The sequence below is a fragment of the Podarcis vaucheri genome (assembly GCF_965113315.1).
Source record: "Podarcis vaucheri genome assembly, chromosome: 17".
NCBI lineage: Eukaryota > Metazoa > Chordata > Lepidosauria > Squamata > Lacertidae > Podarcis > Podarcis vaucheri.
This window is the reverse complement of record NC_138755.1, coordinates 34977332-34995472: the sequence shown is the minus strand read 5'-3', so window position 1 is coordinate 34995472 and position 18141 is coordinate 34977332. Positions and strand designations below refer to the sequence as shown.

The window sequence follows — 18141 nt, the reverse complement described above, 5'->3', positions numbered from 1 at the left end:
AAATGGCTTCAAAGTCATCCGATGGCAATGTTTCATTTCCCCAGCCCTGTTTGTTAATTTCAAATAATAACTCCTGCACATCCTGCAACATTAAAAAAACCCAACAGAATTACACTGATACTAAAGCAGTTTCTTCTGCACTGGAAAGTGAGTGCTGGTGGATCACAGCCATATTTCGCTGCAGTCAAGCTTCAAGCTTCTCTCAACAATTATTTAGCCAGAAATAAATAAATGTTTACCCATTAAAGCAGCATTAACCCCCCACCCAGCTTTAAGCAGATGACTTAAAAACTATCGCCAAGTGTTGGCTTCCTTGCATATGAAGTAACGCAGAGTTCTGCAAATCCGGAAAATTTATACCCGTAGCAATGTAAAATGCTCTACCAATGTCTATATCCGCATGCAAAGTTACTTAATAATGCTATGCAAGAAGAAAATGTATGCTGCAATCATGTACTCTGCTTCAGAAACGGCCTTAGCTCAAGAGTATCTTTGAAAACATCTCCCACAGAAACCTCTCTCTAGCCAAAGAACATCTGGGAGACCCTGTTCTGCATACAGCTCTTTATGATGTCAGTTTATGGGCTCCTGAGATAGAGGACTCTTAATTGTGGTGCCAAGAACTGCTTCATGTCCTCTCCAGGAAGGCTTGCCAGGTTATCCTTCTTAGCACTCAGAGGCCTGGTGAAAATCTACCTATTCTATCAGGCTTCAAACAACTAAGTAACTTCAGGTCCATAAGCTTGTTAAATAATGCATAAGCTGCTCCTTTCAAAATACATTTTTCAGGCACAAGTGAGCCATAATCTCTTCATTCATGCCAGGCCCTAATGAACAGATTCCCAGGCACCCCTGTGGTCTTGCAATTTCTTTTCGTTCTCTCTCCCCCTACCTCATCTAACCTTGTTAAGTTCTTTTGGACTTACTTGCATTGGAGTTACTACATTTCCTCTGACTTTGGAAATATCAAGAAAGCATTTTAAACTAGAATTTAATAGGATGCTCCTTTTTTGGCTACACACAGGGCTTTTTTTCAGCTGGACCTCACCAGAGCTTAGCTCACCTCTCAAGTGGGTGCCATTCTATTTCCCCCCCCCATAAATTTTTATTCATATTTGCACATGTATACAGGAAAAACATAAACAAAAAATCCACCACATACCTTATACAAATTATATCCACTTCACAAATCATAAATAAAATACATAACTGAGTTAGTCTCAACTGAGCCTTGGACTTCCCTCCACTCCTTTGGTAAGTATCGAATAAATTATATAGCAGCGTACTTTTTAACTCTTTTACATAGGCCTTTCCCGCTGTTAGAGTTATTTCAACCCCGCCAGTGTCACCTGAACTTTAGATTCCATATACAATAAATATTTCTTCCAATTGTCATGAAATTTCTGTTCGTCTTGGTCCCTTAATCTTCCTGATATTCTATCAAGCTCAGCATAGTTTATCATTTTAACCTGCCACTCACTTATGTTGGGTATTACTTCTAATTTCCAATTTTGTGCTAACATGGTTCTTGCAGCTGTCGTGGCATATAGAAACAAGATCTTATCTTCTTTTTTAATTTCTTTACCATTGGGTCTAAGAGAACAAGGGAGAAGTTCGTGGTGAGCTCCAGCACCTCCTAGAAAAATAGCAGCGGCTGCAAATCACCTTGAGCCCTACTTTTCATTACAAGGGACTCATACGTTTTACAGATAAATAATGAAAACTTCCTATGCCAAGTCACAGCATTTTGCAATGTTTCTACCCTATCACTCGCACAAAGGACCTGCTGTTGTTTAAGAGAGAAGCCGGCTGTCAAACAAGTCCTCTGTTTAGGGCTCTGTCATCAGAAACTACTCCCAGCCTGTTTCCTGGTGTCATAATTTCCACGGGTTGCAACCAATGCTTGGAATCTACTGTACAATCTCCCTTAAGTTAGAAATGCACGTTTATTCCAGACTCATAAAGAGCTGCTCATATCTGACTATGCAAGATAAAAGTGCCCAACTGTTGTTTGTCCACCCCTATGCTTCACCAAACCAAACATTAATTTTCTGAAGCATGCCAGAGGTCCTGAAGGATTAGGAAGGCAGTGATCGGCACATTAGGCAGAATGTTTCAGCCTGGCTGGTACTGTTTCCCATTAAGAGATATGTGCTTGCTTCAGCTTCGTGAGGAAATCAGTACCAGTTTGCCCCAAAGCAATGTGCTGCTTTTGATTCAGCAAATATGAAATGAGTGCCCACTCCATAGCCTTCCACCCTATTTATTTCACATCTCATAGTAGGAAGAGGAGGAGAGGTTAACAGCTACTCTTTTTCTAATATGTTCCGGGGCAGAAAGAGACTCTACCGTCTACCCCAACCAATCAAAAGTTGGCCAAAGAAAGTTTCCTGCCCAGGATAACGTAAAGGTAAAGGACCCCTGACAGTTAAGTCCAGTCAAAGGTGATTATAGGGTGCGGAACTGATCTCGCTTTTCAGGCCAAGGGAGCCAGCGTTTGTCCACAGACAGATTTCCAGGTCATGTGGCCAGCATAACTAAACCACTTCTGGCGCAATGAGACACCATGATGAGTGCCAGAGCACATGGAAGAGTTTATCTTCCCACCACAGCGGTACCTATTTATCTACTTGCACTGGTATGCTTTCGAACTGCTAGGTTGGCATAAACTGGGACAGAGCAATGGGAACTCATCCCATCGCGTTGATTCGAACTGCCAACCTTCCAATCGGCAAGCCCAAGAGGCTCAGTGGTTTAGACCACAGCACCACCCTTGTCCCTCTGACCAGGATAATATAGACTCTGACCCCAACATCCCTCTCTCTCACTCTCTCTCTCTCCAACATACACATACCTCTCTAAACAGACATCACCAGCTGTCCTGAGACTCTGCCTTTTGCCAACTATAAAGATAATCATTGAGGATTCAGTAGGACATAAAAGAGACCTCACAGAAAGGCACTTTGATGGCTAGAGGCAAAGGATTTTGTCATCCCAGACGTCTGAAGGCAGTTCGACAGAGAGAATGCTGCTTGTGGTGTGTATACTGGTACAAAAGTTGGGTGCCTCCCCCTCTCTCCGACGAGCGGTGGCAAGTGTCCAGGGGGTTCCAGGCACTCACACAGGGTCTGGGTTCCTTTGCAGAATTGAGACATGGCAGAGACTGTTGTAGCTTTAAGAAATATGGTTTGTTTGCCTATTTACACCTTCAGTCTGCATGAAGGGAGTCCAGATCTTACAGAGTTTCAAGAGGCGACTGCACCCCACAGCACTGCAGTCACAGAGTCCATGGCATCTCTCCCAGTCAGCTTTCAGCCAGTCTGCCCAAGATGGATCCCAGTCCTTCTTCTCTCCCCCCCCCCCCATCTTCTTCCCAGAACACCTTGCTAAAAAAACTTCTCTTTTCCTGTCACCTCACATCCAGTTACCCTGGCAACCTTCCCAAACCCCAGCCTCTGTTTACACCTCAGGGCAAAGGAGGAGGACAGTTCTCTTCCAATGCCAATGGCCCTGTATTATTTCTTAATGGTCCTAGCTTGGCCAGGTGTTTTTGGCTAGCTCAGGAATTCCTCTGCAGCTTTTATTTCTCCCTTTACATCCCAAATAATCAAAATGCTGCCTAATTTATATGACTTAGGGGGTCCCCCCAATCTATAACAATACTGTTTCCACGTTTGCCTCTGTGAAGATAGGTTTGGTAAGTATTTGTACATTCAGTCCTCCCCCCCCCCCCCTTTAACACCTTATTTGACCATCAGCAGGAGAAGACTGTCCCCCATCTCCTGCCTTATGCAATTCCTTCATCAGGGCAATATGCAAACAACAGACCAAAACAGGTTTGCTCAAAAGAGGGGAGGCTCCCAAAAGAAGGTGAGGACTTTTGTTTTCATTTGGGTGCCTTTGTCTTCTCTCTTTTCTGTGCTAGTTAAGCAGGGTATTTACATTTAACTTGAGCCTACAGTTTCAGTCAGAGAGCACTTAAAACTGAGCAACAAAGGGTCTTCTGCCTTGATGTAATCATGGTCCAAATAGTAAGTGACCCAAGTTCTCTTCTCTGTAAATAAATTATACAGTGCAAAGGTGAAATTCAAGCTCCATTGCTCTTTAGAAGCAAAAGTCTAGCGGCGTGTTCAATGGAAGAACACCAAAGAGAGATGAGATCAGCAATTAATAGCCTTTTAGTCAAGGGGGTAGGGATAGACTCCCACACAGCTATACTTGTGTAAGCATTCTTATATGCAGTAAGGATCCAGCACTGCTGGCTCAAGTCAAGGAACCATGTCATCGGGCATTCCATTGCCAACAAGAGCCACCCACATGCTTTCACAAAGTTTAAAATTAGGGCCCTCCATTATTGGCTCCCAGAACCTGGTCTTCAGGACTATGCTATCTCCCTACACTGATGCTCCATTAGTTATCATGAAGGATAATTTTCATTGACAGACCTTTCCCCCACGAATTTGCCTTAAAATTACCCACCACTAAGCCCATCTCAAGGGACACGGGTGGCACTGTGGTCTAAACCACCAGAGCCTAGGGCTTGCCGATCAGAAGGTCGGCGGTTCGAATCCCCGCGACGGGGTGAGCTCCCTTTGCTCAGTCCCTGCTCCTGCCCACCTAGCAGTTTGAAAGCACATCAAAGTGCAAGTAGATAAATAGGTACCACTCCGGCGGGAAGGTAAACGCCGTTTCCATGTGCTGCTCTGGTTCGCCAGAAGCGGCTTAGTTATGCTGGCCACATGACCCAGAAGCTGTCTGCGGACAAACGCCAGCTCCCTCAGCCTATAGAGTGAGATGTGCGCGCAACCCCAGGGGTACCTTTACCTTTAACTTTTTAAGCCCATCTCAGACTGTGTTTCTCGTGCCCTTAAGTTAATTACCTATCGTGTGAAGGAGCACATCACAGATAGGGCTATGTGATATATCATCCAAAACCAGTTCGAAGTCCATATCATGATATCTATCAGTTTCATAATTTTTGACCTGGCGATATACTGTGAATCGTGATGCCTAGGTGTGTGCTATTCAAAAATCACAATGCGGTAAAAACCACGAAGCCAGCCAATGCCTCTATATAGCTCCACCTTTATATAGCTGTATACCGTAATGTTTAGCTGGCTATATATCATGATGTTGAAAATCAGATATCGCCCAGCCACAGGTATGGTTCTGCAAGATCCATTTCTCCCACACTACAGACTGAATCAAGACACATGGTTCAGAAGTCTCCTTCTACATCCTAAAGTGTCCCTCACTTGAATTAGCCTATCTTTGCTATCCCAAAAACACACATTTCAAACTGCAGCCAGAGGAAGTCCAGCAACTGAAACCCACCACATGAACTGTTTCCCCCCTTTCCCCAACTCATTCCTGAGTGTTAAACACAGCAACGTTCCAGTGCTTGAGCCTATCAGGATTCCTCAATTTTGTGAAGGCGTACACAAGGAATTTCAAAGCCTTCTAAAAATAATACATTTTTTTCCTACAAGTGCATTTTTTTGTTCTTCACCCTCTACCCTCCCTCATCTCTTATAATTCTTTCTGGTATTAATGAGGTATTCTGGCCAAGGGCAAAGCTGCCCCCTAAATCTAGCTTTTCCAGACATGTGTTATTTTCTAGAAAGCAAAGTATAATGTTCCATTGTCCTTAGACATCTGCCAGAAGTACAACAGAGACAGAAACAAAGACTTCAAATGCCTTTGGCTGTTTGCAATGACTTTTTTGTTATTATTATTTTTAAATAAAAAGACGAGTTCTTGTTTTCCAATAGATTTTCACTGAAAAACCAAGAATTTGCCTTTTGTCTGGCCTATTTTGTATAAAGTATGAGTTCAGATGTTACCTAGGATCTTGTTCACTACAGCATCAAGCGGCCTCATATTCCACTTATTCAATTTTTTTGACTCCACCAAATGTAATGTATTATACCGAATAATAAAATTAAAATGAAGAACACATACAACTTGGCAGAGTAAGTTAATGTTAGTAAATAACATTGGTTTTGGAGGTTTATTAAGAGATTCTCTTCAGTTCAATGATTTACTCCAATTCAAAACAAGGCAGCTAATCTCTAAACCCTTGTCAATAATTAACAGCTGTCAGCAAGTCTAAATAACCCTGCATGAGCAAAAGGCTCAATGGCTTCCTCTTAGTTTGGTCCTCTTCAGAGGTATCTGATATACTCTTATCGCAATGGAGTCAAACATCTTAAGAGGTTGTGTTCTGCTGAAGTCCACACAAGAGCCAAATGAAAGCCAGCAGGTAGCTAGTTCCAATTATATGATAACTTTCGACATGCACAAGCCCCGGTACAGTGGTACCTTGGTTGTCAAACGGCTTGGCTCCTGAACAATCGGCTCCTGAATGCCACAACCCCAGAAGTAAGTGTTCCTGTTTGCAAACATTTTTCAGAAGCCGAATGTCCGACGCGGCTTCCGATTGAGTACAGAAAGCTCCTGCAGCCAATCGGAAGCCTCACCTTGGTTTTCGAACGGTTCCACGAGTTGAACAGACTCCTGGAATGGATTAAGTTCGACAGCCAAGGTACCACTGTACTAGTAAATGGGCTCTCTCATCACCAACAGACATTTTCACCCTTAAGTCAGGGATATGTAACTGAGGCAGCCATATATGTCATGCAGGAAGGTAGGGTCACCAATCTAGTGTCTGCAGATTCCATGGCACCTCCAGGCAAGGGCTCCAGACTGTGAACTTTCAATCTACTACTACTACTACTATTATTATTATTACAATGTATTGCACATATCTAAGCAACTGGATTCTATCTTGTTAACGGAAAAATCCGAGGGCTCTCTTGGACAAAACAAAGACACCAACCAGGATAACTTGGAGCAAAACAGCAGCCTGTAGGCTTGGCCTTTATTGAACTGTTGCAACAGGGTATTCCCTTCCCTTGCAAGAGAGAGGAAAGACCCAGAACAATGGGCTGCAAGACCTTATAAAAACTTTTGAAATTCCCCTCCTCTAGCTCAAGCCCACCCCCAGAAACATCATGCATACATTACAGAAAGGAGGGGTTGAGGGAGGAGTTGTGGTGGTAACCTGAGTGTCCAGTCACCTGGCTTTCCCCCTGCCCATGAGTCACTTCCAGGAGACAAAGGAGAGTTTTCAGTTTCCTGCCCCCAGAGGAAAGATCTGATTATTGTCCTTTGTTTCAGTCCGTGCTGAATCCACTACCATATGCAAGTTCTTTGTCATTTTGATTGTCTTCTGTCTGGGATTATCAGGGTTGACATAGCAACTGGGCAGGGCTCCTGTGGATGTGCTGGGATGGTGAAGGGATTATGGCTGACCAGAAACCAAGCCATCCCCCTTTGATAGTCCTTGTCACATGGAGTAAAAAATGGAACAGTGCAAATCCGATGTATGGTTGATTTTCTATGAATTTATAACAGAAATGTGGCGTATGTAGTGTGTGAGTGTGAGTGTGTGTGAAGTTTGTGCAAACAGAATGATTGGGGTGGGGGGGTTCCTGCTACAATCTCCACCAAGCTCTTTGAGCAAGAATGGAAATTCTCCTTTGTGCACATTTGTTGCAACTGAGCCCAACATGAAAAGGTCACATTTCATTCTGCAACTGATGCCTGATTCAACAGGCATCTCTCCTCGCAGGGGCTCCTAGAATCCTTTCGACAGGGCAAAAGAGAATAATGATGATAGCTATCTGCAAGATCCCGGTTGTAATGATACCAAGGTCATGTATGACTGCCTAAAAAGGGAGCTCAAAGTGACTTGAGAGCAGTTGCATCCCAACACACTTTGTGTCCCCAACTCCATGTACCATTGTGAAACATGGGGTAAGAATAAACATCACAAGCAACTATCCTTCTTTGTAACTGCCTTAAAAGCTGGAGCGGGGACCATACCATATTCAGGGTTCAAAATTAGCAGGTTGCCAGGCACATTTTGCACCTAAAGATTCTCCATTTGCGAGCACCTCAAAAAGTCTGGGTGCCATTTTTTGTGCCTGGCTGACACTCAAGGATTACTGAAATGTGTGTGCTTTGAAGCCTCAAAGTATATAATAAGGATAGACAATAAGTTAAGAAGTTTAACAATACAGTGGTGCCTCGCAAGACAAAAAGAATCCGTTCTGTGATTCTCTTCGTCTAGCGGTTTTTCGTCTTGCGAAGCAAGCCCATTGACAGATTAGAGGATTAGCGCTATTAGCGCTATTAGCGGCTTTTAGCGGTTTATCAGCTTATCGGATCAGCTGATAAGCAGCTTAGCGGCTTAGAAAAAGGGGGGGAGGAAAAAACCCCCGCAGGAACTCGCAAGACATTTTCGTCTTGCGAAGCAAGCCCATAGGAGATTTGTTTTGCGAACCACCTCCAAAACGGAAAACTCTTTCGTCTAGCGAGTTTTCCGTCTTGCGAGGCATTCGTCTTGCGGGGCACCACTGTATAGTAAAGAGTAGAGTGTTTTGAAAACTGAAGTATGGTGCCAATATTTTTATTGTCAACACCAAATTAAACATATATTAACTATTTCGGTTAAAAATGTGATATTAACAATGTGTCACTTATGTGAATTGCGTATTAGTTCATGCTTATCAAAATCATAAATAAAAAGTGTTGCTGGCCAACACTCCTTCCCCCCAACATGTCGACTAGACATTCTGTTTTGGCGCCCAAACCCAAGTCCCAGGAGCCATTTGGCTCCTAGCTTTTCTATCCCAGTTTCTAACACTGACCATCTGCGCTGCAAACAGCTATAAAAGTGTGTGCTCTGAATGTTCTGAAGTGCTATGTAGGTACAAAATATTATTACAGTGGTGCCCCGCAAGACGAATGCCTCGCAAGATGAAAAACTCGCTAGACAAAAGGGTTTTAAGGTTTTTGAGCTGCTTCGCAAGACAAATTTCCCTATGGGCTTGCTAGATATGCATTGCATTTTTTTGCTTCTCCAGAATTACTGGGTACTGTTCTCTTCGTAAAGTCTGTTATACATGAGTATAACAGTAAGCTACAAAACTGCTTGAAGTAGCTCCAGTGCAATCTTGGATGGCCACTACAACAGAGTCCCGTACACAGAAGACTTTGTATTTGTGGTCAAGCTCAGGTGAAGACATCACTCATTAGTCTGCCCCTTATATAGAGACTCAAGAGATTGCTTTCTGAAATCTTTGTTCACACAAGCAAGCAGGTACTAAGTTTGTCATGGCCTTTGGCTAGAACAATAAACTTATGAGCCAAAAAAGGAAAAAGGGCACAAGAAAACTTGCACTAGCACATGGCAGAATCTGTACCGCACACTGCCGGAATGAGCTGGTTGCAAAGATCTCCATTAAAGTTCACCAGGGGACAGTGGAAACAAACCCCTAGCCTAGAGATTCCTGGGACTAAGAGAAGCTGGAGCCATGTAATCTCTTATAATTTCTTTGGCCAGGGACCAGAACTTTAGGACAAGATGTCAAAATCCCCATAAATGGAGAAAGGAGCCGATGCCAGCGCATCTGTATATCAGCACTAATCTGAGATGTTGAGTTTCCAAGGGTTATGAGCACAGGGCCAAGTCATTTTAACCTGCATTCCAAATCCACATCAGATACCCGACACTGTGACATGCAATGCCTGGGGCCTCTGTTTATTTGCAATATTTAGATGTGGCTTCTATTTCCACTGGTGCTCTATGGACATGAAAAGTTTTGTTTGCAAACAATTCCCTTAATGGCCTCTGCACAGTATTTGACAGAAAGCTTTGCGTTGCGAACTTCCCAAACTGAAAAGCAGCCAACTTTCTATATAAAAATAGAGAAAAAGCCTGCTATAGACTCGGCATACCAGACACAGTTTTGACACACCTGAAATCAGTGTGCAAGCAAAACATTAACCCTCCCTTCCGTTTAATGAATGCTTGCAGGACTTATAAAGAAAAGACCACAAAAATATTTTGTAGCCTGGCTGCCTATACATAACCATTTGTGACTCCAAAGTTATCTTTTCCCAGTTGCCTGCAGGAAATGTGCTAACATTCACATCACAGATAAACTGCACAAGTGACTATTCACAAGCCATTTTTAAGAGACTGTTTGCCACTCTGCAAACATGCTCAAGCCATATGGCAGGGGCAACTGACATATAACTTCCATCATTCTTGACCACCAGCCATGAAGGCAGGGGCTGATGGGAGCTATGTTCCAACAACATCCCAGGGACACTATGCTGGGTACCTCAGGAACACAGCAACTCCAATGGTTGCTCTGACCAGGTGCTTGAAACACGGGCAAAAACATCTGCAGAAGAAAGGGAATGGAGGTTAAGCCAGAGGTCTCACTCTGCCCACTTAAAGCTCTACAGAATGTGTTTGGGTGGGATGGGGCAGAGTAGGCAACTCACAACAACCCTATAAAGTGAGCCAGGACTATCATACAAAAGTGCAGCACTGTGACCCTAAAGGACCAGCTGCACAGCCTTGGAGTCATTTTGGACTCACAGCTGTCCGTGGAGGCACAGGTCAACTCTGTGTCCAGGGTGGCTGTCGACCAGCTCCATCTGGTTCATCAGCTGAGACCTTACCAGCCTGCGCCCTGTCTCACCAGAGTGGTACATGTTCTAGTTATCTCCTGAGGGAATAAAAGGCAGAAGAGAAGAGGCATATACACCACCTTGAGCGCCTTTGACGAAAGGGTGGCATGTAGATATAAGAAAGAAAAGTGTTCATTGAGCCAAGTGAGGCTGTGAATGTGGCAAACTGGTATCTGAATCAGAAGTGGACCCAATAAGGAATGGAATGGAAAAGCAAATCCAGACAAGGCAGATAAAGTGCTGGTAGGTGATTTAGTGGACTGGAAAGGTGGTGTTCAACCTGTTCTGAAAGGGCTTACACTCCCCCTCAAAGAATCAGGTTCGCAACTTGGATACCAAATGGGCATCGATGGCACAAAGATCCTTCCACCAAGTGAGGTGCCCTACAGATGAGTGTTGGACTACAATATCCACCACCTTTGGCCATTGATCATGCTGTTGCGGATCCAAGAACACCTGGAGGACCTGGCTACTCCTGACTTCCCCAGCATTATTTATGCTCTGGAAAAATCCATACTGGACTACTATAACATGTCCTCTTTTTACAACTGTGTTCTCTTTTCTTGCAGCTCTTCCCTGCACCCCTTTAGGTAAAGGGAAAGGGACCCCTGACCATTAGATCCAGTCGTGACAGACTCTGGGGCTGCGGCACACATCTCACTTTATTGGCCGAGGGAGCTAGCGTACAGCCTCCGGGTCATGTGGCCAGCATGACTAAGCTGCTTCTGGCGAACCAGAACAGCGCACGGAAACGCCGTTTACCTTCCCGCCAGAGTGCTACCTATTTATCTACTTGCGCTCTGACGTGCTTTTGCTAGGTTGGCAGGAGCAGGGACTGAGCAACGGGAGCTCACCCCGTCGCGGGGATTCGAACTGCCAACCTTCTGATCGGCAAGTCCTAGGCTCTGTGGTTTAACCCACAGCGCCACCCCCGTCCCACTGCACCCCTTTAGACATGCTCAAATGCTCTCCTTTATATTGTAAGAACTATGCGCAGAGAGACCTGCAGCTAAACTACATCAGTTGCAATTGCCTGACAAATCTTTTAAAAACCATGAGCAGACTATGGAGAGCCTGATTGGAACCGAGGGTGTGAGGGTGGGATTAAGTCTTTATTCCCAGGCCATAGTGCCAGGAGAAGGAATATCAAATACACGCCCAAGTTGCTATTAGCCCTGAAAGGAAAAGTGCCACTGGGATGATTGGGAACTTTCCTGACAGGTTTCTCCCCTACACTCACGGTCTTGGTTAGGCCCTCCAGTGGCTGCTATTTATAGTTTTTAAAATAGAGTCACACAACTGACCCATTTAATGTCATATGCAGTTTGGCCCCTAGACTGTTGGCAGGAAGGTGTTAGGAGGAAGCAGCACTGCTGCTGCTGTGAATGTGTTAAGTCTTTGCAGGAAGCCATGCGAGCAATAAATCAGGTCAGGGTGGAAGTCACGCCTCTCCTCACAGGGTGCAGAGATAAAACAGAACCGCTGAGGCAAGGGCTTGAGGAGGAATCAGAAAGAGGATAACTGAGAGAAGCAGGAGGGGAATCATCAATATGCATTCCATCCCATGCTCAGAGTGTTCAAGGGTACAGAGGCAAGAGGCTAGAGCCTGCTAAAACAGTGTCCAAAGAAAGGTCAGAGGTGAAAAAGAATGCAGATGGAGCCTTAACACTCTGAGCACATAAGAAGGCAACAAGAAACACAGGTATTTGAGTCAGAGTCCTAATGACAAGTCTGTAAGAAGAAATTGGTGTAAGCTAGGACTGGACGATAGGGACGCGGGTGGCGCTGTGGGTTAAACCACAGAGCCTAGGACTTGCCGATCAGAAGGTCGGCGGTTCGAATCCCCGCGCTGGGGTGAGCTCCTGTTGCTCAGTCCCTGCTCCTGCCAACCTAGCAGTTCGAAAGCACGTCAAAGTGCAATAAATAGGTACCGCTCCGGTGGGAAGGTAAACGGCATTTCCGTGCGCTGCTCTGGTTTATCAGAAGTGGCTTAGCCATGCTGGCCCCATGACCCGGAATCTGTACGCTGTCTCCCTCGGCCAATAAAGCGAGATGAGCGCCGCAACCCCAGAGTCGGCCACGACTGGGCCTAATGGTCAGGGGTCCCTTTACCTTAGGACTGGACGATACCTGGTTTTCAACAACACGATATATCACCAGCTAAATATCATGGAATTTTGTTATATGACGAAATATATATGCGGTGGAGGAGGGCCTTGCTGGGCCTCCCCTGCAGTGGCAGAGGATTCCTCCATACCTCCCTGCAGCAGCAAAGGGTGCACCGTGCTTCCCCACAGGAGCAGAGGGTCTTGATGCACACAAACACACACACACACACACACACACACACACACACACCCGTGGCAGAGGGTCTAATTGGAATCTATGCATGCACAAACCCCACTGAGTTCAACTAAACTTACTTCTACTTTCCTGGGAGTAAGCCTCATTGATCTCAGTAGGGCTTGCTTGTGAGTAGACACACATTTGCTTGCACTGCTTACCAACAAACACCCTCCCCATCATTCTCACATAGTACCCAACCTCCCATTTCAGAATAAGGCAAGCTAAATCTTCTCCCCTCCATCACTCCCCCCAGAAGGGCCCCCCTAAAAGCCCTCATCCCACCAATCTCTCCCTTTTTATCAAATGGAGGGGGGAAAGCAAGCAAAAAGATAAGTCTCCTTTAAATAAATAGATAAATCCTTCCTTCCTTTTTAATATGGAGGAAAGCTATTTAGGGGCAATCAACAACATAAACACCATCAGAAAATAAAACGAAAATTCTTCCCCACTCTTTTTTTCACTGGTGGAGGTGAGTTTGCTGGTTTGTGTGAGGGCTTATCCTCATTTCTTACTTAGGAGGAAGGAGGGAGAGAGCAAACAAATTATCTGCAAAGTATCTGTAAAGTATGGGTTCAGCTGAGCTAACTCCTGGGAAGGTGTCTCCACCTTTTGTTCACATGTACCATATTTTGCGCCCCATAGGACGCTCCGGCCCATAGGACGCACCTAGTTTTTTTGGGGGGAAATAAAGGAAAAAAAATTATTTCCCCCCCAGGTGTGGGGCTGGAAGAACCAGGTCGGGGAACAGTGGGAAGGCACGCTCTGCCTCCCCGCTGTCCCCCGAGCTTGTGGGGCTGGCGATGGGGAGAAGTGCGCTGATCCCGGGACTGCAGGCAGCTCTGTGCCGCCATCCGGAGCGGGGCGGGACTTAGCGCCCCGCTCCCGATGGCCGTGCGGAGCTGCGCTGATCCCGGGAGTGCAGGCAGCTCTGTGCCGCCATCCGGAGCGGGGCGGGACTTCGCGCCCGGCTCCCGGTGGCCGCACAGAGCTGCCCTGATCCCGGGACTGCAGGCAGCTCTGCGCAACCCTCGGAGCTGGTCTCCCGAGGGTTGCGCAGAGCTTCCAGAAGCCTGGAGAGCGAGAGGGGTCGGTGCACACCGACCCCTCTCGCTCTCCAGGCTTCAGCAAAAGCCTGCATTCGCCCTCATAGGGCGCACACACATTTCCCCTTCATTTTTGGAGGGGGGAAAGTGCGTCCTATAGGGCGAAAAATATGGTATATTGCCTTGTTGAAACACTTACCATGATGTTATTTCAATACTGGTATTCAACGATATGGCGATTTATTGCACAGCCCTAATGGAAGACTCTTGAGAGTCCCATGGACTGCAAGAAGATCAAACCTATCCATTCTTAAGGAAATCAGCCCTGAGTGCTCACTGGAAGGACAGATCGTGAAGCTGAGGCTCCAATACTTTGGCCAGCTCATGAGAAGAGAAGACTCCCTGGAAAAGACCCTGATGTTGGGAAAGATGGAGGGCACAAGGAGACGGGGACAACGGAGGACAAGATGATTGGATAGTGTTCTCGAAGCTACAAACATGAGTCTGACCAAACTGCGGGAGGCAGTGGAAGACAGGAGTGCCTGGCGTCCTCTGGTCCATGGGGTCACGAAGAGTCGGACACGACTAAATGACTAAACAACAACAACAACAAATGGAAGCCCAGCGGAAGGGTCCAGTGATGAAAAGGGGCTCTGAGACCTTGTAGCAATAGCTCTGCCTAGTATATTTTGAAATATCTATCGCTGCTCTGAGAAGCGTCTGGGTGAGGGGTGATGGATAAATATAGAGTGAATATAACGGGGAGGGCTCTTAAGCTTAGCCTTCTGCCTGACATACTAGTTCTCCATGAGGAGGAAGATGTGTTTAGAGGCAGAAGTCGTTCAGACATACAAACTACGTGCTGCCTGCAGACTAAAGCAATGAACCACATGACTCTGCTGACCACGCAGCTCGGCTCTAGAACATCTGTACCCTATTTCCAAACTGCAAAACACTGTCATGGTTTTCGATTAAAATTTCCAAGTGTCAAGACGAAAAGCCCTACAAGAGTATACTTTATTATGAAACTCAATAACCAAATTTAAATAAAAACAATTAATAATGGGGAGAGAGAGAGAGATGAGAATGTTTGACCGTGAGATCACAGGTACCGAACGTAAGTGCTCTGAGAAGTGAGCTGAAAACAAGCCTCAAAGAGAACTGTCATCTCCTTAGCAATTATTCTTGTTTTCTTAAAAGTTGAATCCCAGGTCAGCCAACTTTCAAACCATAAAACATTATTGCTCTTTTCGTCAAGTCAATGGTGAGCTGGGGCATGAGATGGGAGAGGGCATTCTACTCTTTTCTTCCCCCAAGGAACTTCTTATTTGGCTTCTATATTGAAAGAAAAGTTCTATTTTTAGTTCTTGAGATCAGGAGTATTGCACAAAAGGGGATACGAACGAACTATATAACTCCTCGTTTAATAAAGGTCTCAATGCTTATTCTGGTGGAGCCACAGGCTGAAGCGAGCCTGTCTGTATTTTCTGAAGCCCTCAAGATACAGAAACACAACAATGGGAATCAGAGACGTGCAAGGAGCTCTTGCTAGCCGTGAACAGATGAACGGTGGCCAAGGAGTATTGTTCTATATATTAAAATGAGGAAATACAGCACTGTGATTGTGAACCAATAAGCATTTTAAAAGATAGGTAAAGATAAAGGGACCCCTGACCATTAGGTCCAGTCGTGGCTGACTCTGGGGTTGCGGCGCTCATCTCACTTTATTGGCCGAGGGAGCCAGCATACAGCTTCTGGGTCATGTGGCCAGCAGGACTAAGCTGCTTCTGGCAAACCAGAGCAGTGCACGGAAACGCTGTTTACCTTCCCACCAGAGTGGTACCTATTTATCTACTTGCGCTTTGGCGTGCTTTTGAACTGCTAGGTTGGCAGGAGCAGGGACCGAGCAACGGGAGCTCACCCCATCGCGGGGATTCGAACCGCCGACCTTCTGATCGGCAAGTCCTAGGCTCTGTGGTTTAACCCACAGTGCCACCTGCGTCCCTATCGTCCCTATTTTAAAAGACAATAAAGAGATAAATAAGCATTGTAAGGATAACTTTTTCTCCAACTCAGATTCTAGCAAACCAGAAGTAAACACAAAAACCACAGGCTCTAGCCTGGAAGCCAGTTTCTGCTTTCCCACACTGGTGCAGACCTTTGCAGGGATTCAGCAGCAGAGAGAACGTGGACCAAAGCTCCACAAGTCTATACCTATGCTTCTGCTTTTTCCAAAGAGATGCTGCAGCCATTTTAGGAAGAAACCATGGAGGGAGGGGAGGAGATCACAGGATAGCAATGTTCCCATAGGAAATAATGGAAATCATCAACTTGTTTGCCTAATGAACAGTTTCCTGGGATCACATTGTGTTTGGAAAGTGGGACACATGTGTGACTCCATCTGTAGGATGCGCATATGTGCACTGAGAATGCAAATACATTAGTAATAATAATAATAATTTGCCACCCTTCACCCTAAGATCCCAGGGCAGGTTGCAGCACTTAAAACACAATGTTAAAAACAGAAACGACTTACAACCACAAAAAACATACACCGTCCTACTCCATAATCAGTCACAAAAATATACTCTGCAGGGTATATTCAGCCTCAGTGCTAACTTTATTTTGCTCTCCCACATGCCAAGCAGATAAACTTGTTAAGTTGTGGGTGAACATATCAAGACGACACAGGATTCTTCAAACAGCTCTTGTTTATTCACAGGCCAGAACAGAACTGAACTGAAGGGTTCAGCCAGCCTGCTTATATAGAGCTCAACCACAAAGCAACAGTAACAACTTTCTATAACTATCCAATCACTGAAGGTCACTTTCAATCCCTTATTTGCATATGTGGACCTGAACTATCTACAGTATGCCCCTGCTGGCCCAGAGTGAGAACTTCAGTATATAACAAAACCAATGTCTCGTAGCAGGAGGGCATTATGCCAAATGCGAAAACAGCGAAGAAAAAAAGTGCATATGCATTTTTTTTCAAAACAACTTGCTTCAAACTCTTAAAAAGAGCACCCTTCGTGTAAAAGGATTATTGAAAGTGCAAGAAATATATGGATAGCTTCTTGAACAGCGAAATTCAAAGCTTATTTTAAACTAAACGAAGAACTTTCCATCTTTCTAAAAAAAGAATTCTAGTTTGAAATGAGTTGGCATCTTGTTTTGAAAACACTGGGAAGAATTCAACCTCGCGTTATGTCAGCACAAACATTTCAGCTCGCCAGAAAGGGTTCTCCTGATCCCCAATCCAATTTTTTTTTGGGGGGGGGCAGGAAAAGGAGCAGGTGGAGAACAGGTTCCATCGCACAAGGGGAAATTGTCCTGTTGAATCCCACCCATTTTGTTTACATACAGTCAGGTTTTTTTTTGCTCTTTTCTTTTTTTAATGCAGCCTGAGCCCAAATCTCCCCTTGCCATCTCACAAGAAGTGCAACATCTATGGGGTCAAGGCAGGAAGGAGACAGAAGAAACACAGGACCCCAGATTCCAGTCACTCAACAGAAAAGGAAGCAACATTTTCATGATGGAAAGGAACTCTACGTAGGGTCAGAGGGAGGTGGCCCTAGAGACAAGAACATTTGTAAGCAAAATGGGGCAGCACTAACTGGGTCACAGATGCATACGACTCAAGGTTAGCAAGAAACCCACTGATGTGGGGAGTAGAAAACAGTTCTTGGCTATTCCGTTTTCCTTGAAATATTTGCCCAGTCCTACTATGGGCAGCAGCTTATGTCAGGTAGATAAAGGTAATATTTTTTGCTAAACACACACTGAAGCTTCTGCTAATAACCTGCCATTTATTTGAAAATCAGGACAGAATGTCATCAGTGATATATCTGAGACTTGTATTTCTAGGCTAAGAAACATGAGTCTCCTGAGGCTCATAATGCTCACCTCAAAATACAGCCCTCGAAATACAGTGGTACCTCGGGTTACATAAGCTTCAGGTTACAGACTCCGTTAACCCAGAAACAGTACCTCGGGTTAAGAACTTTGCTTCAGGATGAGAACAGAAATCGTGCTCTGGCAGCGCGGTGGCAGCAGGAGGCCCCATTAGCTAAAGTGGTGCTTCAGATTAAGAACAGTTTCAGGTTAAGAACGGACCTCTGGAAAGAATTAAGTACGTAACCCGAGGTACCACTGTACAGTCATACCTCTTGTTATGTTTGCTTCAGGTTAAATCTTTTCAGGT

The 18141-nt window shown here is 45.2% G+C and overlaps 2 protein-coding genes across 2 annotated transcripts in view; both read right to left on the bottom strand.

Moving 5' to 3' along the window:
- PURG (purine rich element binding protein G) overlaps nt 1-18141 on the bottom strand; it is a 228491-nt gene that overhangs the window by 143118 nt on the left and 67232 nt on the right. The window lies entirely within an intron of this gene.
- RBPMS (RNA binding protein, mRNA processing factor) overlaps nt 1-18141 on the bottom strand; it is an 80690-nt gene that overhangs the window by 44233 nt on the left and 18316 nt on the right. The window lies entirely within an intron of this gene.